This window comes from Triticum urartu, chromosome 5A (assembly GCF_056163025.1).
Source record: "Triticum urartu cultivar PI428250 chromosome 5A, HENAU_Tu73, whole genome shotgun sequence".
NCBI lineage: Eukaryota > Viridiplantae > Streptophyta > Magnoliopsida > Poales > Poaceae > Triticum > Triticum urartu.
The window spans coordinates 390,860,100-390,887,063 of NC_141877.1; the positions used below are offsets into that span (position 1 = coordinate 390,860,100).

Here is a 26,964-nt window from a genome sequence, read left to right on the forward strand (position 1 = left end):
TCACCGGAGCTGCTCCAAGGACGGAATGATCCATCACAACAGAGCAGTGCCCTGGACGCCGTCTACAGATTCCTCAGATCTTCCTCCACACCTCCGATAGCCACCTCTGCCTCAACTTCTTCAGCGACCAACCCAATGATGCTGAGGTCGACACGGCTACGGCAAAGAGGTTGTACACTTGTCGCATCACTTATTACTCTACATTCATATCGATCCATTAGGGCTATTATGGTTCAACGGAAAAACATAGCAATAGGAAATTTTCCTGTTCACCTCTTAGACTCCAAGTCAGGTCCAAATTGATGTTCAAACTTGAGTTCTAATTAGTTGTGGGGCACATATCGAGGCAGCAATGAATAGTATCTCTGTCTAATATCTGGTTCACCTAGGGTATGCCTATGTTGTTCATCTTGGGTGGGAAACAAATAGTAAAGCAATCATCATCTGTTTTTTATTAAATTAAAGCAATCATCAGCCTGCTATCATTATTTTTGGATCCATCCACTGGTTGTTACCATTACTCTAGATTTCTGCATGCTCTCCTTACAGAATCTCACTATATTTTTTTGTATGCATGTGAGATATTGTACACAGTCATGTTGAACATGTAGATAAAAGAAAAGAGAAGAGTTTTGCGCGGCAATACAATGCAGACATCGCCATGGTTGGTTCAATGGCAAACCCTCCCCCCTCCCCTCTCCAGATTGTAATCCATAGGAAGATATTTGTTCTGAGTCGGATTCAGACGCAGCTGACCACTCCTATTTACCCCCAAGGTGTTTGTTCTAACTTGGCATGATGATGTTAGTCATATCATGCACATGTTGCCTTGCAGTGCCTACTTTCGACATCATATATGTCATCTGCTTAGTTTAGACATGTTCTGTAATGCCACCTGTTTAGTTTCAATATCATATATGGGAATTATGTAGTCTCATGTCTTTTAGCCAGCCATAATATATGTGAAATGTGCAATGCCATCTTGTTTAACCAGGCATCATATATTTGAATCATATCTAGCCCATCCTTTTCTTCATTAAATTTCCATTTGTTGACAATGTTTGTACATTAAACTACTCTTCCTATGAATCAGCCATTTGAGTGGGTGATGGGAAAATATAGAGTGAAAACAAGGCCTTCGGAGCAGACAGTGCTACCTGTCGAAGCAGATCTCTTGCTGGGTCCCGATAGCTCCTCAGAGATGGATTTAGAGACAGATGACCAGTCATATTCCCCCACCGAGGTGTATGCTCTAACTTGGCACGGTTCTACTGCTCATATCATGCATATGGTGTCTTGCATTGCATAGTTTAGACATCATATACAGAATATTCAACACCATGTTCTTAGTTCAGACATCATATATGTGAATGCCCTCCGCTTAGCATATAAATCACATATGTGAATTCAATCATGCGATCCTAGTTACTTAGATAACATGTATGTGAATTATGTCATGCGATCTTGTTTAGTTAGTCATCATATCTTTGAATTATGTTATGCTATGCTATCCAGTTTAGATAGACATCATATATGTGAAATTATGTCATGCTATCTGTTGTAGTTAAACAATATACATGTCAATTATTTAATGCCTTCTTTTTTCCACACTATCTATTGCATTTGTCTCTCATACAATGTCTATACATTAAATTATGTTTTCTATTTATCAGCCATTTGAATTGGAGCGGGTGATGCCAGTATCTAGCAGAGTAAAAACATGGTCTTCAAATAAAACAATGCTGCCTCTTGATGGAGATAGCACCCCGGTTGTACATGCACGAGAACCAGCCTTACCACACATAACCCAGACTCTCGCGGATTTTACCCCTACTGTGATGGTGAAAGGATCGAGATGGACCTAGAGGGGGGTGAATAGGTACAATTACAGATTTTAATAGTTACTACTACAATTGCCCGTGCGTTGCATCGGGCGAAAAATTAAAACCCGCTCCACTTGCCATTATGCAGCACTTCTTTAATCCATTTTTTGCAAAACATCAAAAATAAGACTACATTGAGTATTTCTTTTTTGACCATGAAATTTTGGCGTACCCTAACAATGTTCGTCATGATCTATTTCAGTTCTCATGTGTTGCAACGAGAGTAAAATATTACCACCTGCCCCTAACCCAATATATAAGCCGAATATAATCGCACATATATGTTGTTCAAACAAACCATTGATCACCGATGCACTTGCTAGGTTGCTTGCTCGGAAAAGCACTGCCTTGTGCTATGGACGTCGGCATTTGATGTTGTGGACCAGATTGACCAGTGATCTCGCACATGATTCCTTCTCCGCACTATTTGTATCGCCCATGCACACATAGATGGACTTCTTGGGGTCGATGTGAGTAGCGGCAAAATAAATAAACATGTGCTTGGAAACCTATAAAACTAATTAACACTCGAACAAATATGTTTATGCATACAACTCAAACAACTTTGCAAATAGCAAAACAATAGTATAAAATTGTTCAAAAGTACCAAGATCCATTCTTCGAAACAATCCATTATCAGATAGAAGAGTGTCCAATCCTCTCCTATTACAACATCACATATGATATAAAATCAGAATTTTCAAGTTGTAGGTTTAATAAAAATTTAATTCATAATTTTGCATGTCTAGAACTAACTCATTGTCTTGATTATAGATTCAATTTTCAGTAAATTAATCAATGGCAGTGAGCTACATATGCACATGTTTTTTATTCCCCTCATCCAATATCATTAATGAAACGATGTACTAACAAAAAATACATCATAAAACTCCCACACAAAAAAACATCATAAGCCAATGTGCTTTGATTGGATATTTTTTTGTTTACGCAGAAATGTACTGACCAGACCGAATTACTAAATTATCTCATGAAGTTTCAGGTCGTCTTCACTTTTTTTGTGTTGAACGTCTCCACCACGAGCAAGTTCCAAGTGAACATTACACTCTTGCACATATGTACTGGTGGAACTCTAAATTTCAATATGTACATTTGTTCAAACCTTCAAGCTGCTCTTTGTTAGCGGTTGCGTGTTCCAGAGGCGCAGCAAGCCCCATCAAGCTGCGATTCCGCGAGGAAGCATCAGGGGCAGCAGTTTTTTTCTATGGCGTCTTGCATGCAATGCTTCTTCATAAAGTAACAAAAAACACCATCTATTTAGTAACAGAGATCAATAACACACCTCAAGATCAATAATACCTGGTCATTAAAACATCAGAAAGTACTCTCCTGTTGAAAACTTGAAATGCATTAGTACATTGATCTTTTGAATTCTGATTCTGTAATGAGAACAGAAGAGTCAGGATACTCATAAAATCCTGGCATTCAAGGCCACACCTATGTCAAGCTTCTATCCTGAGGCACCTTTTCTCGCAAGGCTGAATACTGAAAGGTAGACATGGAAACAAATCAAGTATCCTTATAGTTTTTAGCCCATTGGCTTTAACATTCACGTTTCTACTACCGATTCTTTCAAACTGCTGTTGCCCACAACCCGTCCCAAGTCACCAAAGTGGGGAGAAAAAATTCACCAAAATATGGATTGTTGTGTGCTTTGGCCGTTGCAAAGAGAGGCGGGCATCGTAGCAGATAGCTTAGCCAGCAATGGTAGCTGTCGCTGCTTCTTGTCTTGCTCCTCCTAGTCGATGCTATTACTGTTTCTGCCTGAAACACCTGTGCATGCAGCAAAAAAAATCAGAGTATAAAATGACAGTAGAGGGATTGTACGCCGTCCCACCCTTAGGCCGCCTCCTGCGCAACTTTCAAACCTCCGCATGCCTTAACTGCTTTGGCAACTCCCTCCCAGAGGGAGGAAAAATAGAGAGAGGTCATTTGAACTCCTTTCCTGCTCTGTTTCCGGTCTTAGCGGACGTACGCGGGCAGGGCCAACACAGGGTCGCAGCTATAGGAGGCGCGCTTCAGTTCGACGGCAGTTCACTCAACATTGATGTAGTCATGTAGATAACAAGCTCTTCTCCCCCTCCGACGATGCGCCTGACCCGCTGCTCCAGGGAGGTCGCATCCCGCTGTGGAGGAGGACCGAAGTCTCTGAACAATATTGCTGGTCTATTAAAATAGTTTGGCAAACCGGAATATTTATAGTTCCCTAGGTTGGTAGTCCATGAATTTACAGCGGGATACATACCAGTCATCTCAACAAAAAGATCGTGATCACATATAAGTTGCAGGAACGACAATTTGCAATCATGGAAGTCCGACTGACAAACCCCTGCAGACTTGTCCATATACAATGACACCTGATGAACAGATGCTTAATTATGCACATCAGTACTTGGAGTTCATAAATCAACAGTAAAAGAAATAGTTCAATCTTCAGGCAAAGCAAACAAAATCAACAGTCAAAAGAGTAAATAAAGTTCAAACGAACACACATATGAGATTAGATGATCGTAGCTGAAAAGAAACAGTTCAATCTTCTGGTAAAGCAAGACTTATTTTGGAGAGAAATTTCAGGAATTCAAAAGAATAAATAACAAAGAACCAAGGGGAGGGACAAATTTAATGTGGCAGGCTTCATTACCATCTCAAAAACTTGGCGTGGCTCAATGGTTGATAAAGGGTCCTAACAGAAGAAAGCAAGAGTGTTGTTCAATGGCTTCACCAAGTTTAAACCTATTTTACACGGACCAGCGATGCCACCTGGCTTCCGTTGTCCTGGTTCTCGCGATAACCACCACCAGGCTCAGGGATTCTCAACAAAAAGAACGCCAGGCTCAGGCAGCGGCCATCGCCGCTCCTCGTGTTGCTTGCCTTCTTGCGCACAAGGGTGGTGCAGACATTCTCGACTTCCTGCAGCTCCCAGTGCATCAACGGGCCGACATCTAGCAGTAGAACCAGCCCTTCCTAGATGGCACGGGCAAATCAAATGCGTCAGCGTACCGCAAGAACAATGTACTGCCTTCCTGTCTGCGCCTGTAAAATAGTACTGTATCTACACATGGCGAGAGGAGCTGCGTGCCCTCCTCCGCTCGTGGCCGCCGGCAGTGCCACCTCTTCCCATCCTCAACCTCCAGCTCGCCGACCCCTGCCCTCTCCATCCCCGGCTCGATCTTGCTGGCACCCGCCCTCTCCATCCCCGTCCGCGAGCCCGCCGGCGCCACCCTCCAATCCCCTTAATCGAGCCATCTCGTCTCGAGCGCAGCACACCATCCCATCCTCTGCCTCTGCGCAAATCGGCCCGCTCGAGCTCCGGATGCGTTGCAACGGGAGGAGAAGAAGTATCACCACACCTTCTTTCTTTACCTTCTGAAACAAGATGATGCTTCTAATTTCTAAAGCTTCATGAACCAAGGTTGGCTAGGCATACGTAAACACACAATCTGGAACTGCCATACAATAGTTGAACAACATCATCACAAGTGTTTTGTCATGAACCACAATCTAAGTGTTCCACCATTATCATACACATTATGGTAATATTCAGAAATTCATTCACAGATGGATGCTTTATAAATCTTTATAAATGACCATTAGCAACAAATATATCCCATTGAAAGAGTGACAAATTATTCAGGCACCAATGGGAACACATAGAAAACAGTATTTCCAGAGACCCCATTGAAAGAAATTTATGATAGTAAATATGACAAAGCAAGTATGTCAACCATGCTTAGAGGATTACATCATACTATTTGGACTCATAATGAGCGAGCGTGACATTGGAGTCGAAACTCTGACCGAGATCACCTAAACACAATAGTAAAATTCTCAGTAATATCACTCATAAACTACAATAGTAAAATTATGTTGGAATTCAGACGTGACCATGCAAGTTATATCCTGAGCAAATTTGACAATACCTATCAGACCAAATGTATATGGAACATCTGGGCCACTTTTCGGAGGGGTCCTAACCAAATCTTTTTCAGCGTCTCTTCAGTTCCAACGGCTTAGTAATACTTTGTGTCAAACTGCAAGAAAAGTCATAATTAAGCCTTCAATCAAGATTCCAGCCTTCATAAAACATAAGCATCAAATGTTTGACGTGCCGGTAACCTTCAGGTTCTTGATTGTACAATGATGAATGTATCCCGAGGTATATTTGTAGAACGTGTACCGCGAATGCTTTCCCTTTGTAGAACAATTGAGATTATCTTCTGAAGTCCCGTAAAACACAGTGCTCGATCCAGGTTCTGACTGTTGTCACCCATGAGATTATCATGGCTGTACTGTTGTGGTTGCCTTGTCTGATATGAACCTGTTAGAGCACCTAATCAATCAGTATGAGAGTGGAAGCCACAAACAACACCATGATTGAGCTGCAGAAAAGGGTAGACACTGATCCTACAGCTCCCTCTTTGCCGATTGCTGATTTACGATTGTATTAGAAGATGGAAGAAAAGCAACATGGTCAGACCTTTAGATCGTATGGCATGCGCCGAGGAGGCCAGCCATCCTTCTTCCACCGTTCTTCTTCTTCCTGAATCCCCGTTCTTCTTTTCCCTGAATCCTCTTCTGTTTCTCTTTTCTATACCAGGGAAAACCGAAGCCCCGCCATGGCCTTGGAGCCCCCCTGCCAGCCATGGAGGTCCGCCTTTGCCTGCAAGGACTTCGAACCGCCGCATCGGATCCCTCTGCCTCGCGCGCCCGCCCGCCATCGCCCGGCTCCGGCGAGCTCCTGCCTAGGTCGCCGGATCCCTCGCTCCGGCCTTCCTCACCGTTCCCCCGCCTCGCCGCCCGCCTTCGAATCAGCCTCCCCAGCCCCTGCAAGCTCCAGCCGCCGCTGCCGCCGTTCCGCATCGAGCCGCCGTGCTGCCCCCAACCGCTCGAGCCGTCGCGTTGCCTTGATCAAGAAGGTGCACTCGAGCGTCGTCGGCGTGTAGCCGGTCGTGCAGGGGTAGACGTGCCGGCGTGGTGGGCGGTGTCGGCGCACGGCGGTGCGCGAGGCAGGAGGTGGAGATGGGGATTGGGAGGCAGGGTCGTGCGAGGGTTGATTTTCTTTCTTTTTTCTCGGCTGTACCGGTTCGGGCTAACTTATTCCGAGTACTGTGCGTTGAATAATCAAAACAGTAGGACTTTTCTGAAAAACGCTGCGACGGTGAATTATTATTATATAATTATAATATATAATAATTATCCGTGTTTTATTATTATTATATAATTATAATATATATATATATAATTAATTAATTAACTAGCAAAAGAGCCCGTGCGTTGCAACGGGAGAAGAAAATACCGCACGGCCCTAACTCAATAACCATGACTATGAAGATTTTCATAAAATCATTTGAGCTTTCCTTGTATTTTATTTAATTGCATTTCTAATTTCCATTCCAACCTTCTCCAAAATGCCTTGTAGTTTGGCCCCCAAAACTTTGTCCAAAATTATTTTATCACACTCCACCAAAAATCTCATGTTTTTTGCACAATCCTAAAGCCTAGACCTAATTCAAACCCATTTGATATAAATCCTAATGAGTTTGAATTTAACTTACCAATTTATGTGAAACTTCTTGTCTGGGGCTAAGTATAAATCATGGACACCGCAGGAAAATTTTCATATATTTCCACGCACCTTAGCCATTTCGTTTCCCATCATTATTACTAATTTCTGTAAATGGCAAAAGAGAGAAAATGGGAAAGAGAGAGCGAGCCAGCTGGGCCAACCGGTCCACAGTTTGCTGAATTTGTTTGATGAGCTGAGGCCCATGCGAACTGGTTGATACGTACCGGGTTTGGTTGGCACATCAGCGGAAGGCGACGTACGAATTCGTGGATGGTGGTCATGTAGCTCAAAAAAAAAGCCTACCGGCACATCGGTCTTGCCACTTCTCCCATTCGTGGATGGTGGTCATGTGTTCCACCTAATCACGGTAAACACTTCTCCCGTTCATCGATGGTGGTCATTTATTATATTCCACCTAATCACGGTAAACATGATCAATTCCAGGGCGATGGGCTTGGCCATCAGCAAAAGTTTCAAATTTTTCCTAAAAATATCAATAGTCATGTTGCAAATATGTCCGTGCATTGCAACCGGTGAAAAACTATTATCCCCACATGACCGCATCCTCCTACTAAATGAACACGTTGTGCAAGACTCAAGAATCAGGCTATGGTGATGTGATGGAGATATTTTTTTATGAGATAAGGACATTTAAAAGGCAACTGAGACTAAAAGGGATACGATGTTATCATCGCCTAAGTTCATATTAGCATCCACATTTTTGGTCCTATAAAGACAGCCTCCATACACTTCAAGCAGAGTGGTTGTCTCTAAGCTTGACCTCCCTCCGGCCTTAAAGTACATCTCCAACAAATGAACAAAATTTGATTAATTGGTATCACTTATGAGCAAGCGTTGTAGCTAGTGATGTTTATTAATGGACCGATAGTGCGCAAACCGATCCAACACAGTCGAACCAAAAAAATGATGAGTCAAAAAAAATCAAAACCTTGTTTGGAAGTTAATTAAAATGAAAAACTAAGAACAATCCAATACTTGAGAAAGAATTGTAACGCAATTGAGGGTTCGTCTCAGGTAAACCTTTTTCTTTTTTGCGGTCAGGTAAAACCTTTTTTACACCATCCCAGATAAGCCTACTGGTTGAGAGCTACCAACGTGTGATATGTGATGAGGCTTTACGCGAGCTCATAGGGATTGATTATTGAACGACAGCCAGTTTTTTTGTGTTTCGGATCAGCCATGAGAAAATACATGTATGTGTTGTTCAGATCGGAGCCCCCTACCGACGAGCATATGCTTCACCGTCCCTTCCTCCAACCTCCTCCACGGCCCTGCTGCAACGTGGCCATGGGCCGACCCTTTTTCCCACGCTTCCCTCTCCATCTTGCTCCTCTAACCCCCCGCTGCAGCCAATCCTTTTGTTTTCTCTCTGCTTTCTTGATTTCTATGGTGGCTTGTTGATTTTCGAAGCAACTCGTATATAAACTGGTGTAATTCGGTGTAAAAGCGAGGTGGGACTATTTGAAGGATGAACGTTTTTGGAAGGACTGATCAAACTTTTGCAACCAGGATATAGACGAACTAATCTAGCATGATGAGTTGATCGAGGCTGGTTGCTCTCCACCAATCGATATATAAAAGAGAGCGCGATGCAGGCCCAGCGGGCCCATGGAGAGGACAAAAAATATGGTTAACTCAAATAGAAGAAATTGTTTCCGAACCAATTAAAAATACACATGCGAACACAGCCAAGCTGGTTGGGTGCGAGCCACCACCCAGGCGAGCAGGGATCGCGCGATGCAGGCCCAGCGGGCCCATGGAACAAAAAATATGGTCAACTCAAATAGAAGAAATTGTTTTTGGACCAATTAAAAATACACATGCGAACACAGCCAAGCTGGTCACCATGGCGAGCCTCCACCCAGGCGAGCAGGGATCGAACTTCCATTAATTTTTTTCCTGATTTGTTTATTTATTGATTATCCAGTCACAGGAAGAAGCGCATTATGACACGGAAAGAAGCGTATTACGACGGTAAACCCACGGAGTCAATCCGTGTTTTATTATTAGGGATAGACTAAAAAAATTGCCCGTGCGTTGCATCGAGTATAAAAATAATGAATATGTATTTAAAAAGCTTGAAAAAACTCAAGCAACTTTACAAATGGAAAAACAATATTAAAAGTACTCAAAAGTACCAATGACGTTCTTAAAAAGAAAATCTATCATTGTCTTGATTATATATTTAACTTCAAATAAATTGATCAATGCAAGTGAGCTACATATACGTAACGAGATTAAATTTCATCCGCAACAGACATGTGTAAAGCTCATGTATGTTTGCGGATTCAGACAAAACTAAATGTATCATTATGAAATAGTATTACCGAAAGTAACAACTTGAACATAACATAGCCCATATGACCAAGCTGTTCCAATTCAGGAGCTCACTCTGTATTCAATTATTTTCTATGACTAAACATATACTTGTATCTCCAACCAATCCTAGCTGGGCTTGGTGGGCTTAACCTATGCATCTGCATTGGATTTATAAAAATAATAAATATACATTTAGAAAACTTGAAAGAAAAAACTCAAACAACTTCACAAATGGAAAAGGCAATATTAAAAGTACTCAAAAGATGACCATTCTTGAAAAGAAAATCCATCATCATCTTGATTATATATTTAGCTTCCAATAAATTGATCCACGCAAGTGAGCTACACATACATAATCAGATTAAATTTCATCCACAATAGATATGAGCGCGGATTCAAACAAAATTAAATGTATCATTATGCAATATTATTACGAAAGTAACAACTTGAACGTCACATAGCCCATATGACCAAGCTTTTCCAATTTGGGAGCTCACTCTCTATAAAATTATTTTATATGAATAAACATATACTTGTATCGCCAGGCTTGGCGGGCTCAACTTATGCATCTGCATTGGATAGCACTTTATATATTTATAATGTATATACAAAAGTTTGTATGAATAAGAAATATCAGACAAAAATAATATGTGTGTATGAATGACTATTGAACATAATATGCAACCATTTTAAATTGTTAGTCACTGAGACAAAAGGAGGCATATGTCATGGATGAATTTGTGATTATATTGTTTCTGATGTGCATTAAGCTTTTCCAAAAAAAAATCACAACACTACGAGTATATATTGTCTACCCACAAAGGAAAAAAACATTAGAAGTATTGTCCTCAGAACCGGCACCATCAACCACGAAGCAGCCTGTGATCCTGGCAACAAGCTGCCCACCAAGCTGTCCTTCGGCGCCTGATCCTGCCGAGAAAAAGACATTGTCGCCTCTTTCTTCCTTTTTTTGGTTTGGCCACATCAAAAAAAATATCAAACATATGTAATAAAGCTAGACATACATAAATTATGAAGTTTCCAGGGTATAAAGTTTATATACTAGGAAGACACAAGAACTGGTAGACCATGAGGACACAAGAACTGGTAACATTGGTAAGATGGATTCATGCCTACGGAGGGCCCAAAATTGTCAACGTTCTGGTGGTGGAAAATCAGAATGAATAAATAAATACGGAATCGATTTGCAGAGCTGCGGATCATAATTGTTCTTTTAAGCGGAGTCAAGTTTGATATATAGATTGTTCGTCAGGTAGTACATGTACCACCGCTTGGACGAAGTCCCTCGTACGTACGTAGCTGGGCGCCTGGGCTCTTGGTGCCTGGCCATCCGGCTGGAGCGTGACCACTAGTGCGACCGATCCGGGCGGCACGGCCAGGCATGACGTCGCTGTAACGAGCTCCATGTCGTCCTCTGTTCGGAACCCTATCAAGCCTCCACGCGCGGCCACTCTAGACTTGATCCTTGCCCATGCACTCGTCGTAGCTCCAGAGCACCCACGAGGAAGTCACATCCGGACGGCACCGAAGCCCCTGGCCTCAATCTGAGGGAGAATCCGTTGAAGCTGGAACACGTCCAAAGGGGCGGACAACGCCAAAGTCGCTGGCTTCTTTCCCGGTGAGCTGGGTGAGGATTCGCTCAAACCTTGAAGCCCGCCGTCCTCGATCCAGGTGAGCAAGGCGAGCATCCGTGCTCCTCCTCCGCTGTTGTCTATTTTTTCCTGTTCGTGATGAGCTCCTCTCTCTTTCCCCATCTCTTTCTGAGCTCTATCGTGGTCAAACTGCTCCTGCCTCGATCGTCGAGCAGGCAGAAGCCCTGCGCCTCCACCACGGCGGGCATGGCGGGCCGGCGCCGAGTTGACTGAATACTGAATACACTGATGGCGTAGAGATAGTATTGCCGTCGAAGATGGACGGTAAGGAGAACAACCGCCACTGCTCCGGTGAGGCGAACGCTGTGTCGATGGCCTGCTATCTCTTCAGCGCGCTCACGTGCTTCCGCCGAGTCTCCTCGCCGCTTGTGGAGGCACCGCCAAAGATTGATCGGACAGGTAGGGCGTTGTATATGTAATACGTTGCGGTCGAGTCTGTACGATTCATCCAACGATCAGGTTTTCTTTTTTGAGGGAAATTGATCGATCAGGTAGGATCCATCACGTCCAGCCCAAGATCGACTACGCTGGAAAACAATTGTCACCAGCAAACGAAACGGTTTTTTAGTATCACCTCGTAGACATATTTTGTTATGAAGAGGTACAGTAGAAAGAAAAAAAAATCCTAGGAAGAATCAAGCCGTCACTAAGAAGAACATCACCTCACGTCACAGCAGGATGGATTCCCATTGCTCAGTTGCTCTATTGGTTGGGCCATATGTTCTAGATATGGAATAGACAGACAACTCCTGTATAGTAGTAGTACGAAGAAGATCCTCAACACATCATTGCCAGTTTTCCATCAAGACAAGATTTCAGATATGCTCGCGACCAATCTCTAGTTCATACAGCTGGGAAAGGTAACAAATGTTCCTTAATAATAGAAACAAGTGGGGGATCATGGAGCCCCATTAAGCATAATTTTCTGTTTGTTTTAACTATTTCGACAGCTAAGCTGTCGATTTCTTTTGGAAATCCTGAATCACAGCTCCATTGACCTGATGCTCTGGCATACATAAAAGATAGTGTTTGACTATATTCTGAACAGTATTTAAACCTGGGTTTAGACCAAAATTAGACACTGCGTGATTATGCATCTCTGACATGTATTTAAACATGGGCCAGTTCTTTTCGGCGATTCTCCCAGAATCACCCCCCTCCCCAGCTTCTTCCAGAATCGCCACTCCATATTTTTTTTACAATCCTATTTAGTTAAGGTCTAATTAGCTAGGATTGTAAAAAACATATGGAGTGATGATTCTGGGAGAAGCTAGGGAGGGGGTGATTCTGGTAGAATCGCCCAAAAGAACTGGCCCTAGTCTAGTATCTTAGTACTCTAAATTTTATGATTAAACTATAAACTTCCTAAAATAATTTAATTATCCAGGTAAACATCAGAATGAAAATTCGAGCACACACCTTCAGCTAAGCAGCACGCAGAGCATATTTAACTCAGACCTGAATACTGAACATCACCATCAAGTGCAGTAAAATTTATAACACCTGAACAATATTGCTCCGATGATCCATTTCCATGTCCTATGCGCGTCTCAAATACGATAAACAATGGATACTTTGCAGAATAACATCGCTAAAAGGAACTGCAAAACTATCATCTTCACCAAACGAAGCTGCAGTGGCTAACAAGCTCCAGTAAAGAATCCAACTCCATAGGTGCAGTGCAAAGTAATCTACACCACAATATCTCAAAATATGCCCAAGTTTACATCGTCCGATGTTCAAACTACATACTTTTGGAATGTAACCATACTAAGGATCGATAAATCATATCTCTTGGGGTAAATTAACACAGAAACATCCATAAAAGCACAATTATCTTAATCCATACCAAATAGTTCAATGTCTCCTGAGAGCTCAAATAGATAGTTCATAAATAAGAGTAATGCCGTAATGGTGAGTAATACAACACAAATTTTACAGGTGTAGCCACTTGATCACGCGATAATTCAAACACACAAATTCAATAGCTGTAGGCAGCTACCAAATGCAAACGCAATGGATCAATCAAGCAGGCCGGTCTTCCACCACACGACATTGCGTACCTGGCGGAGGTGCCTCCCCTTGAGCGTGTGTCCAGCGCCCTCCAGCAACCAGAAGGTCGTCATGGGAGCGTGTGTCCAGCGCCCTCCAGCACCCAGAAGGTCGTCATGGGCGACTCCCACGCCGGCGAGCGCGCCACCATCTCGTGCGGCGACAACATCTCCACGTCGTAGTCGTCCTCATCTGCTTCACTCGTGAAGTTGCGAACGCCTCGACCGTCGGTCGCCGCATCCGCGCCGCTGGCACATTCATCGGCGCGCATTGCGGCATGTGCATCGCCGGCGACGGCACCGGGCGGGGGATGGCGGGGATCATGTGTGGAAGGGCCATCGCCGGAGATGCGGGGGATGTCGAGACGAATGAAGCAGACGGGGGCGGCGAGAGAGGCCCGAGGCGCTCGGGGAGGGCCTCGAGGATGGCCCCCGGCGGGCGGCGCGGGGGGCTAGGGTTTGCGGCGCAGATGGAGGAGATGAGCAAGGGCCGGCGTCGCGGCTGCGGTCGCGGCCGCTCGGGAGAACCGAAGAGGTCGTCCACGTCGAGCTCGAAGGCCGCCGAGGCGGGTTGGTCGCCGGCGGCCGCGCGGGGGAGGAATGCGCCGAGGAAGCGCTCGGAGCTGGGCGAGCTCTTATGGCGCGCACGATCTATGGCGAGGCTCCGCTGCGCAGGCGGGTGGCTGGTTTTTTCTTTTCACACACGTACCGGCGGTTCGGGTTTGCTGGGCTGTATGTAAAACAACGACAACCTATGGAAGTTTTGACGGACGGACGGAAATTAGTACCACCTCGTTTATATTACGATTTTGTCTATACAAATTGTAAAAGCGTATTATAATATGAGAAGAAAGCGTATTATATATATAAATATAAATATAAATATAAATATAATATATATATATAATATATAATAGGAAGAGATAGGGAAAGAGCCCGTGCGTTGCAACGGGTATACATATTCTATGCTCGTGCTTTTCTACGGAGCGAACACAAATTTCATGAACCACAACTGGCCGATTTGCTCTCCTAGCTAGCAATTCAGCAACCAGTCACATCTTCCATCACCGATGCATCCCTCCCCCACTCATCGGTTCCCTCCCATTTACTTTGGTCAGTTCCATGCCATCTCTCCTCAATCCCCCCTCCCCCTGACCACTTACACTTTTAGCCGTAACCGTATGATCAATTTTATTGTCGTCCATCTTCGCGTGCCTGTGCTTGAGGGGCACATGATCAGAGCGAAACTCTTGCTACCCACTGATCTACATGACAATCTTCTCTTTCCTCCTCACAAGGCTGACCACTGCCACCATGGTACACAACAAGCGGCTACACGGCCGGCCTTCCGATTCACCACTGCGAGCAACATCGGCACATAACTACGCAACAGACGGCTACATGACCGGCTTTCCATTCACCACCGCAAGCAACATCAACACACAAACTGCAAACTCTCACAATGGGGCCTCCCTCTCAATTTCTCTACCACAAATTACAAGCAGTGGGAAATAAATCACCCCAGACAAATAAAACAAAATTGTGATAGACCCTTGTAGAAACCAACAAAATAAGGAGAGTTGCATACACATATCAGCATAGATGTCATTGTTCTACATATATACACTAAATATGCACTCGGAGAAGAAGCTGTAGAAAGTAAATGAAAATACGATGAAATTGCACCTGATTCTTAAGTATACGTAACTCTGCATATGTGGCGCAACTCTGCATATGAGGCATGATCCCTCTACCTTTGCAAGCATAGCAAGAAGAGTAATTAAGTGCTAATTAAAGCTTCATACTATAGCTTGAGCACAATAGTAATAAAATCCAATATAAGCTAGCTTTGTTGGCATATATATGTGCACTTGCAGAACTATGTAATCCATATAAAAAATACAACATGCAGTGGGAGGGACTTGCGTTGTTATCAGATGCATTGGCACTGTGCATATCCATACATTGCTATATGTACGATGAAATTAAAAAATTGTGAAGAGAAATAAATAAAATACGTGTGTAATATATGTAGAAATATTACTGTTTGGGAGCTGCCTCGAGTGTTAGCCAGCGTGCAGCCGTTCCCGAACAGGTTGCACTCGCCGCCGTGCTTTGGCTCCGCAGCAGTGCATGCTCGGGCTGTTAGGCAACTGCTGGAATGCTGGTTTTCGCATCACGGCTCGATGCAACCGCTCGCTGCGTTGCTGGCTGCCGCTGGTGTGCCGGTGCCGAGCCTCAATGCCATTTCCATCTGATGCGCATCGCCGGCTCTCACTCGCATGCCTCCGCCTCCCGTGCGCTGTCGCGAGCATCACACGTCTGCCTGCAGGAGTCGCTGCACCGCTCCTGGCCGTCACCACCATGCATCAACGGCAACCGCGTTCCCAAACAGCCCACGCGCCTTGGCCTACCTGGCCGCGAGCATCGCGTTCTTGGCACCACTGCGATGGGCCAAGGCCGCGTCGCACACACCATCGTGCCGCCGTGCCACCACGAGCCGTTTTGCCGCCCAAGTGCCCAGGGCACGCCGGCCAGCAAGAACTTGGGCGGGAAACCATGGCCGTCGGGACGCGCGAGGGCCGGCGTGGCCAAGCGCCCGACAGCTTGGTGAGCCCCAGCCATCTTGCCACCACGGAGTTGATCCCGTTGCAGCCGACCAGCACCTTTACCCGGAGAGTCGAGCCGTCAGCGAGGTGGAGCATCTTGGCGCCGTCGTCGTCGCCGTCGTCGATGGACACGATCCTGGAGGAGTAGCGGATGGTGCCCGTCGGCAACTTCGCCGCCAGGACCTACAGCAGCATGTCCCGCCTGACGCAGCGGAACTCGTCCCTGAAGTCCACTTCCTTCGCTATCTCACCCGTGGACGCTGACATGACGCGCAACCCTTGGATGTGCAGGTGGAGCTTCCTGATCTAGTCGCCGACGCCGAGGGCGTCGAGCGTGCGGAAGGCGTTGGGCCAGGTGGCGAAGGCGAACCCCGAGGCCCGGAGCACCGGGGACGACTCCAGCACCACGCTCCTCACCCCTTTCCCGTGCAGCCCGAGCGCGGCGGCGAGCCCGGTGAGCCTGGCTCCCACGATCACGATGTCCTCGCCGGACTCCCCTTGCCGCTGCATGCTTGCTGCCACTGCTGATAGCAACGAGGTCGAGGCCACGTAATCGGTGGACTTTCGGAAGAGAGCGCCTGCTGACACGAATCAACCAACCAATCTAGCTAGAGCTAATTAGTACCACCTCGTTTATATTACGATTTTGTCTACACGAATCGTAAAAACGTATTATGACTGGGCGAAAGCGTATTGTGACAGTGAACCCACGGAGTCAATCCGTGCTTTATTATTAGGGATAGACTAGTACAAATGCCCGTGCGTTGCACCGGGCAAAAAAATGAGGCACAACCTACTTAAGATCGCCAATATGATGTTAATATGCCGGCAGTTTATTGTGCCTCTGTTGCGATCCTCTTTCCAACCAACATAAATCAGTATTGTAGAACACTGATTTTGATGTATAAAAGGGATGCAGCAACCAGATAAATAAATCATATACTCCCTCCATTCGGAAATAAGTGATGTTGTTTTAGTTCAATTTTGAATTAAAACAACGTCACTTATTTCCGGAAGGAGGGAGTAATAATTAATGGTCTGTACATTATTGCACCTTGAATCGAATGGAACAGAGGTGCATTATGGTATTTAAGGTTATTTTCATCCTTGTACTCATAAACCAGAGTCTGCAATCTTATGTATTGAAAGGAGAATCAAAAGAGGAGAACAATGTATTTCGAGAGCTCTTAGATCCTTGATGACAAATTCTTATTGTTTCTGATAAACTTGTGTTCTCCAATTTTAGTCCAACACTCTGAACTATCTCATCATACAGTTTTGATAAACAATACAAAGTGTTTTCGCTTTCGAATATGCTTGGAGATGAAAACTGTTTGTTGCTATTTATAAAGAATGTTAGTTGGTTATGTACTGCTAAAGCGGTAGCGCATAATACCTCAACCACAAGAATTTTAGTTGGTTTTGTACATATGCCCGTGCGTTGCAAAGGGAGATAAAAAAATATTTTGGAATGGATCTACGCTCAAACACGTACTATTATCATACTGAGGTTCATTGATCCGAACTCATAAGGAAGAGCCTAACAAAATGAATTGGAAAGTTCATGTCAGAAGGACATTGTGATGGCCGCATCAAACATTGATCGAGATGCATGTGCTTCATTGAAGAACGAATGTCAGTTTTCATGAAGCAAGCCGGATCATGGAGATATGCACGCGTCATAGCTCGGGGGCTGACTGCTTTTGGACTGGGCGAACGAACTGGTGTCGGTTGAGGTCACGACCATCGCCTTTACCATCTGTTTTTTTGGATCTTTTGCGACCTTGAGGCGGATGAATATGGTAGCTGAGGCAGTAGAGATAATCTTATATCGTGCATGATAAAGTTGTTGCTAAGCTCGTCCTTGTCGAGGTAGAAGGTGAGGTTATATAATTTATACTTGATGTCCACCTCACGGTCACTATCATGCGCGAGCCAGGGCGATGGTCGCAAAGTAGGCCTTCTGCCCGTGCCAGTCGCCACCTTCCACTATGCAATTTTTATGGTGTCCCAAGGAAGAATGCTTCGTCAATCAGTATGTTTCTCGAGTCGTGTACAATGACACGTGAGCATGTGGTTCGGAGATAAAAAGATTAAGGCAATTTGAAGTATTTATTGACCTTTGACAAATTAGTTATATTATAAATAAAAAATTATCTAACAATTCGTCTCTCTTTTGCTTGGAGATGTTTTTGATTCCTATAGTGTAGAGTTGTACGATGCATCAATCATGATAGAAAATAGAAACTGAAAGGCAAACTCTGTCGAAAAGAAATGGACGGCTGTTTGTTTGGATAACTCACAACAAAATGAAAAAGTCACATGCATGTTTATCTCTCACAGAGCACGTGGCACAACCTGGCGTCGCCTCGATTGCCTCGCCTGCAAGCTTTCAACACATGTCCCTACTCCCTACTACGTGTTGCATAGTACACCATCTCATGACGGCGGATTCACACAAACTCCATATCTCCACAGCACAATACAGCATGACCGCACGGACATGCCAGTGACAAGCGAAAGGAGGACACATGCATGCGCATGGAAAAGAGCGGCCGGCACCGAGGAGTGACGTCGCGCCAGCCAGCCGCGGTGGCGTCCCACGGAAGGTCTTGCACCAGCAAGGTGACCGCCTGATGTACAGGCTCGGGACGATGACGCTGATGGGGTTCGGCATGCATTATCGGTGTCATCGGCTATCTAGTGCTCTATAAGAATCCAGAAGGCAAGGCCCAGCACTTCAGCCACATAGGTCGCTGACGTGGACATCGGACACGGCAGCGACCCAGTGGAGGTCGCGAGGTGGCCGACTGCCGCACAGGGCTGGGACGATGGCGTTGATGGGGTTCGGCATCATCGTCGTCATCGGCTATTTGGTGATGTACAAGAAGGCGCGAGGCCCAGCCGCCAGCCCTGTGCCATGGAGGTTGCCAAGGTCGCTGTCGGGCACGGCGACCCTGCCGTCGGCCTCCTGGCCGTCTACCTGAAAGGGCCTTGCTACCAAGTGCCCTCCTGTAACCGCACGCGCTCCTACCATGATTAGATGATCCAATCTATGTCTCAGGTTTTTGTATGGACGCAAGTAGTACGATGTAATTCTGAATTTCCTTGCAGGGACCTTATACAACCCCAGCCTCCCGCCTCTCGATGGCACACCCTCGCCTTCTTCGCCGGCAAGGTTAGGCATGTTCTCCTCCAGCACTCTGGTCACGGGCAGGACAACGATATGAGGGTGTAGACCCCGAAGCTTGTCCGTTGGAGAACCAAGTGCCAATATTGGCTGGGGCGACCAGTCCATCCTGCTACTGCACAGTATTCTTGCCTGCACTCTCCCACGGCGGCGCCCTACTCACGCCCGCCCTCAGGAATTTTGCAACGGCATCAGAGGTAAGCAAAATGAAAACACCTTCCTCCGCATGTTAATTGGTCTCTGGTGAGTCATTGTCGCCACCGATGATGATTTCTTGTGAAGTGGGATGCAAAATTAAGCAGGCGAATATGTATATCATGGTGCAGGAGGAGGGCTCGTCACCCGTTGATGCTGGCGGTCGGCCAACTCTGTGCCTCCATGCTCATCGCCGAGCTCCACGGTATATTCTCGTGTGCCTATTCATGTTAGGTCGCCGAGACGGTACGCTGGAATGAGCGGCTTGGTGTGTCTAGTGCTCGCCGTCTGGCAGCATGACACGATGTGTCATGGGTCGATGGAAGTCAATCCCACCCAGATCGACGGCATAGGCTTACGGGCTTGGAAGAAGTAGAAGAGGAGGCTTTGGTTGCGGCTGTATTTATTGGAGGAGGGTTGTGCGTGGCTGGTTGTGTTTGTGTCCTTCACGGCAAGTCATGGCAGCGTATTATATTGGGACTTTCTACAGGTGTGGCTTCGAGCGCAAGATCGATAATATAAGGTATATACGGACGGACGATGCTTGCTTCTTTCTCTTCGGTACCCTTGTTGATCTGGTTTTGCCTGGGCTGGGTTTGGTGGGCTGAGGCCAGACGGATCAGGAGAAGTCCAACTGACTTAAAACAACAGTGACCTACGGAAATTTTGACGGCGGACGAACCTACAGATGGTTCCCTGAATTAGTACCACCTCGCATATATGTTTTAAATCAAACTGAAAGCGTAAATTCGTGGGAAGAAGCGTATTGTGACGGTGAACCCATGGAGTCAATCCGTGCTTTATTATTAGGGGCATATATGTTTTAAATCAAACTGAAAGCGTAAATTCATGGGAAGAAGCGTATTGTGACGGTGAACCCACGGAGTCAATCCGTACTTTATTATTAGGGAGACTAGCAAAAGGACCCGTGCGTTGCAACGGGAGAAAAAAATCATAAACTTCAATGGGCATGACAACATTTTGCTGCATCACCGATAACATTTTGGCGACCATTTTGTTCAATTTCATTAATAATTCGTAATAAACAAAATTTTAAAAATAATATTTTTTGATTTCCCAAACATTTGTTTTAAAAATTGCAAACATGTTTTGAATATGCGACACAATCATTTTATGCTTTATTCAAAAATTTACTTAAAAGTTCTTTTTAAAAATTTTGGAGGTTTTTTTAAGTATCAAATTATTTAAAGGAGAAAAAATCATAATGGAAAAGAAAAAATAAAAATAAAAAAACGAAATTTAAAAACGGACCGCCCGCACATGGGCCGGCCCTAATTGGAGCGCCGTGTCTTCTCGCTGCGTGCAGAGCGCAGTATAGGAGATCACTACTGCATGGGATGGCCCAGGCAGGGGATTCCCCAGTGTGAAATGTTTTTGTCAACTTATAGATGACATTGGTGGGTCATATTTTATAAGTTTGGAAGCAATTGATGACTTTAATAATAATAATTATTATTATAGTGCATATGCCGTGCATTGCAAGAAGATCAAATAAAAAATAGCATGTCCATCAAAACATCACGATAGCGTTCAGACGCTGCCAACTGGTAGCTACAAGAAGGTCCATGTCCATATCTAGAAGAAATGTATAATCATAAAACGACCTTGCAATGACATGCGTCCGACCTGTAGCATCGCCAGTCATCCTTGCAACTTCCACGTGGTCGCCTTTGCAGTGTTTTTCATCCAACTGGTAGGACAAACGACCGTCCTTCCAGCGTCCATGTAATAATTTTGCAGCACTTTGGTCCGAATTGCCAATAGAAAAAAGGACAGCGGAGACTGATGTTACATTGACGTGTTTCAAGCTAGACACACTGGGCACTCGACCTTACAGCGACGCGTGCCGCTTGCAGTGTAGTGTTTGCCGTTTGAAGCAGTGAAACTTGAGCGAAGTTGCACGTAGATCAAGCAGGTATATTTTCAAAAAAAATTATAGCAGGAAAAATGCCGAGAAATGAAAAGATTTACGTTTGCAGCTCCAAATCAAATGCTTGCAGTTGCAGTACTTAAAGAAGGACGTGCATGCGCGTGCATGAAAAAAAGGAGCTACCCTGAGGAGCATGCCACGCATATCATCATACGCCAGAAGTTGCAATCATTATCAGGGTTAGTTTTTTTAGACAAATAACCTGGGTTTTTTTGGGGAAAGACAAAGAACCTGGGTGAGCTGGTTCGGGGCGTGGAGACCAGAGTACATCCCCACACGCTGCTGATTTTTGGATCGTATCCAATGAAGCCTGGGAAGAGGCCCATCAGCATATATCAGCCCAATATATGGCTAGCGTGCGAAGTTGGAGGTACGACGTAGCACAAAGCAGCGATTGAGTCGTTTTTTTAGCAGAATTAGTACCACCTCGTATATATGTTTTAAATTCAAATGAAAATGTAAATTCACAGGAAAAAAGCGTATTGTGACGGTGAATCCACGAAGTCAATCCGTGCTTTATTATTATTAGGGATAGACTAGCAAAACATGCCCGTGCGTTGCAACGGGAGAAAATGTGTCCTTACACCGTCCTACTTGAATGCAACATGTAAGCATGTTTATGATCGGAGCAAACACGGTTGCGATGAATCAGACGACAATGCGGTTCGAAGATAGTGCCGGCATGGATGAGCGCAGAGTTGAGGTGTTGAAAACGGCATTGCAAAGACGTCCACAACCGTTCGTGATGTTGATCTCTATCTCTGGTGTTGGAGTGAATGAGCGTGGAGCCCGGACGAAAGTTGAAACAGGGCATGTCTTCGGTTGGCATGAACAGTGTAGCATCCGGACTGTCTCATCTGGTGACAGGGGGTTGCACGCCAAATTCTACAGAAAACACATATCAGCTGCATTTTTTTAAAAAATAGAGCGGAGAAGATGAAAAAATGGTGCAAATTTCATGTATCAAGCCGGTGTTGTGGGCAGTTTAGAGATCGCCGACTTTGCACTTTCTCAAGTACCGGACACATCACCCGCAAAAAAAAGTACCGGACACATGCACGAATACTAATATTCGTTATAGCTTCCCTTTTGCACTACTGTGCATGCATATATTGTGTGCACGCAACGATCAAGCACCGCTTCCATCATTTTCAACGAAGCCACAACTTCGTTGAAGTTCCATCATTCCATTTCTCAACAAAGCCACAAATTCTTTGAAGTATCCCAGCCTACTATTGCACGCATGCACACATGAGCCTCTTGCATCAATATTAAGCCCAACCAAAGCACCTCTTGCATCACCTATGAGCCACAACTTCTTAAGAAAATTTTCAGTATATCCCATGTATCATGCAGCCTCCAAGCCTCCAAAGCACTTCCCTCTTCCATGTGAAGGAGTCCTTTTAATTAGCTCACACCATACAATGTTGTTAAACATATATAAATTAGTGAAAATAATGTGATTGGAGCCATGTGGGATTATTCAACATGAAATATCCAAAGACATTAATACTGTAGGTTGGGCTCTATTTTTTGTATGTTGATGAAGCCATGTGCACGTGGCCCAGCCCCTAGAGCAATGGCCCAGGCCCAATCCTGATATAATTACAGGTTGAAGATCATATACAAATAGAGCGCAACTCGAATTTGTAGATAAAAATTACCTGTCGCAGTTGGTCATCACGTTCCTTCCATTGCAGGCTACCAGAGAGAATATCGTTGGTTCGAATCGTAAAATTGTATTACAACGGGGCAGAAGCGTATTGTGACGGTGAACCCACGGAGTCAATTCATGCTTTATTATTAGGGAGAGACTAGCAAACATGTCCGTGCGTTGCAACGGTAGATACAGAAATTACACTCTGGTCAAATAAGTATGACTCAATCAACATCCTTTATTTTAACACGGTAGCTCATCATTTTGCCATTTACCTTTCTTCCGACTCTCGCTGATGATGGACGTGATGTCCACATGATCACAATGCATTCGACATGGTAAATCCCAAGACAATGAGCTTGCCACCGCATGACACACTTGTCATTGTGTAGCGCAAGAAAATGTTTAAAACTTTTAAAATAAATCTCATCTACCACGAACTACTCCCAACGCCTAGACATATAAAGACTTTCCAAAAACTGATCAAAACGTAGACATAAAAGACTTTTGAAACGTCAAAAAGTTTTTGGAATTGACAAACATTTTTTCTAAATAATTGGGCATTTTTAAAATTCGTAAACATTTGTTTTGTTTAGACGAACATTTATTGAACACATGAATATTTTTTAAATTCCTGAACATTTTTTGAATCAATGGTTTTTTAAAATTAGTGAAAAATTCGCAAAAAAGTTGATTTTTTTGAGAATTTTCTAAAATTTCATGGATATTTTTTTAGATTCGTGATCGCGAATATGTTTTGTATACATGATCATTTTTTCAAAATCAAGAACATGGTTTTATTTCCCGACAATTGTTTTCCAAATTGTAATTTTTTTATAATTTTCCAAAATCTTTGTAAAATTACCAACATTTTTTGAAACCACGAAAATTTTATGATTTTTCAAACATTTTTAAGATTCGTAGACATTTTATGATTTCTCGACCATTTTTTCCAAAATCTGCAACTTTTTAAAAAAATTCAATCTTGAATTAACTCAAAAAAGAGAGTAAGAAACAGAAATAAGAAAAGAAAAGACAAAAAAATAAAGAAAAATAGAGATGTCGCGTCCCGCGGGCCGGCCCATGAAGACATTCAGGGGGGATGAGGTGGGTGAAAAAAACGGTGAACACAAGGTTCGAACCCTGGTCTTCCGAGTGGGAGAAACAGGCTGTTGCCACTACGCCACCAGCTCACATGTGCTAAATGATGGGTATCGTACCTATAAAACACTTATAGCGACGGTGTCTTAATAAAAAACGAATCGTTTTCCGTTTAGATGGCATAGCGGGTATGTAATGCCCCGAGACCGATGTGCCAGGTGTTGTCCAGTTATTCGCTATTTTTGCCTTGTCATTGCTTGCGTGTCATGCATTGCATATCATGTCATCATGTGCATTTCATTTGCATACGTATTCGTCTCATGCATCCGAGCATTTTCCCCGTTGTCAGTTTTGCATTCCGGCGCTTCGTTCTTCTCCGGTGGTCATTTCCACCTTTCTTTCATGTGTGGGGGTTAAACATTTCCGGATTGAACCGAGACTTGCCAAGCGGCCTTGGTTTACTACCGGTAGACCGCCTGTCAAGTTTCGTACCATTTGGACTTCGTTTGATGTTCCAACGATTAACCGAGGGACCGAGAAGGCCTCGTGTGTGTTGCAGCCCAACACCCTTCCAAAGTGGCCCAAAACCCACCTAAACCCTCTCCATCATCTCGGTCGTTCGATCACGATCGCGTGGCTAAAAACCGCACCTCATTTGGACTCTCCTAGCTCCCTCTACCTATAAATATGTGCCCCTCCCCGAAATTTCGGATCATTTCGCGGTCAAACCCTAGCGTCTTCATCCTCGCGCCGCCGGACATGTCCAACCACGCCGGACATGTCCGCCGGACACGTCGCATCGACCAACCCCGTCGCGCCACGTCAGCTCCTCCGCCGCCTCGCCCAACCACAGCGCGACACCTCAGCCTCGCCGCCTCTCTCTCTCCACCGCGCGCGCCGCCGGCCCGCGGGGCCCGAGGCCGGCCCGCCCGAGCCGCGACCGGGCCCGAGACCCCGCACGTCGCCCGCCTCCCTGCCTACGTCGCCGGCGCGTTTCCCCGCCGCCACCGCCAACTCCGGCCGCCGCCCGGCCACCGCCCGGCCACCGCCTCCACCGCGCGGCCTCGCCGGTCGCCCTCGCTGCTCCGCCCCGCCGGTCGCCGCCGTACGCCGCCCCGTCGCCGGATCTGCCGACCCTGCCGGATCCGATGCCTAGGCCCTCCTCTCCGGCCTCCTTGCTCCTCTCCAGCCAAGTCCGGCGACTCTCCGGCGAGCTCCCGACCATCCTCGGTTTCCGTGCCAAACCCTAGATCTGTTTTCAGAGGGTATATTTTTCCTAAGTCCCCGAAATTCCCAGATTCATGTGTCCATGTTCTTCATGCCGTAACTTTGCATCCGTAGCTCCGATTCATGCATATAGCATATCAAAATGTTCGTCTCAGAGAGTACATCATTTCATCTCATTGCATAATTTTCATTTGAGTTCATCTTGATGCCCGAAATGCTGTTAGAAGAGGGCTAGTTGAGATAATTGTCAGATCTGCTGCTCCATTTAGATATTTGTCATTTTTGCCATGATTATTGTGTGCATGATATGCCCCTGAGCTCTATATATGTTTTGTTAAGGGTTTTGCCATCTTTCCAGAGGTTCAACCCATGTATTTTTGTTATGTGTGTGGTGACTAGCACAAGCTTGCCAAGTGAGGCACTTGGTAATGCTGATTTCAGGGACCTAGCATTTCCACTAAGTCCTTGATCTGTTTATCTCTTATTGCCATATGTTCATATTGTTTCCTAGTGATCCGTGCCTCTTTTGAGGATGATCAGTAAGGATGTTTTGTTAATCTTGTAGTGCTCTATCCATCCATGTCTTTGTTTGCAATTATGGAGCACCCTAGCTTGAGTCAATCGAGCTCTACTTTTGCTATTTCGTGAATCTGGGCAGATTGTCTACTTATTAGCGATTTTGCCGAGGATGTTGTAGTTGATCCGTGCATGCTATGTTATTGTTCTTGCCATGTCTAGCTTGTATAATGTGTATTCTTGATGGGTGTATGCTTAGATTGTCATGACTTGCTCCGTAGTGAGTGCATCGAGCTCGTTAACATGCCTACTTGATATCTGATTTGCATGTTCCAGTTTTGCACTAAGTCTGTAATCTGATTATGTTTTTGCCATGTTCACATGCTTGCAATTGTGTTTTCTGATCCCTTTTGGCTCAAGGTCACCAAGGGACTTTTGTTAAGCTTTTTGAGTAGCTCCATGCCATGTTTTACTTTGCCATGTTTAGGTCCTGTAGCATGTAGTTTTGTTGCTCCAAAGAGTGCTATCTGATCTGAGATTCCAGACAAGTGTTAATTTCACCAAGTCTGAAATCTGTTTACCATATGCATTTTTGCCATGCTTGTTTGAACCTGTTAATGGATGAATTGGCCGTAGCTCAGTGTTCCTCTTTTGTCAAGCATCATGAATGGATCCCTGCCATGTATTTTGTTGCCATATTTGGGTGCTGTAGCATGTTCATCTTGTTGCATTTAGATGGCTACTTGCTGTATATCGCACACCGGTGCCATATTTGAATTGCTTGCCATTTCCAAACCGTAGCTCCGATTCCGGTGATCTTTATATCATTTTCAAGCGATTTCATCTCACCTTTCCAGTGGCACACTTGGATTTCCAAGTTGAGGCCAGATTCTATCATTCCTTGTCAAATCATGCATATGCATCGCATACCGCATCCCGCATATCATACCATGTTCATGTGTTGGTTGTTTACTATGTTGTGTGCTT

At 44.9% G+C, this 26,964-nt stretch overlaps 1 long non-coding RNA gene and 2 pseudogenes across 2 annotated transcripts; all 3 read right to left on the reverse strand.

The window, feature by feature from the left end:
- Window positions 1-2,539: 2,539 nt before the first annotated feature.
- LOC125509210 (uncharacterized) lies at window positions 2,540-6,969 on the reverse strand. Of its 2 annotated transcripts, none has more exons than XR_007284003.2 (5): window positions 6,379-6,969; window positions 6,018-6,219; window positions 5,822-5,932; window positions 4,147-5,708; window positions 2,540-4,049 (listed from the first exon to the last, which is right to left on the reverse strand). It is a non-coding gene; the product is annotated as an uncharacterized LOC125509210 (long non-coding RNA). The 2 variants fall into 2 exon arrangements; XR_007284002.2 differs by having other exon boundaries at window positions 2,540-4,067.
- A 6,532-nt stretch (window positions 6,970-13,501) lies between these two features.
- LOC125507050 (uncharacterized) lies at window positions 13,502-15,779 on the reverse strand (annotated as a pseudogene).
- A 26-nt stretch (window positions 15,780-15,805) lies between these two features.
- On the reverse strand, window positions 15,806-16,650 carry LOC125507049 (monooxygenase 2-like; annotated as a pseudogene).
- Between the last annotated feature and the right edge of the window lie 10,314 nt (window positions 16,651-26,964).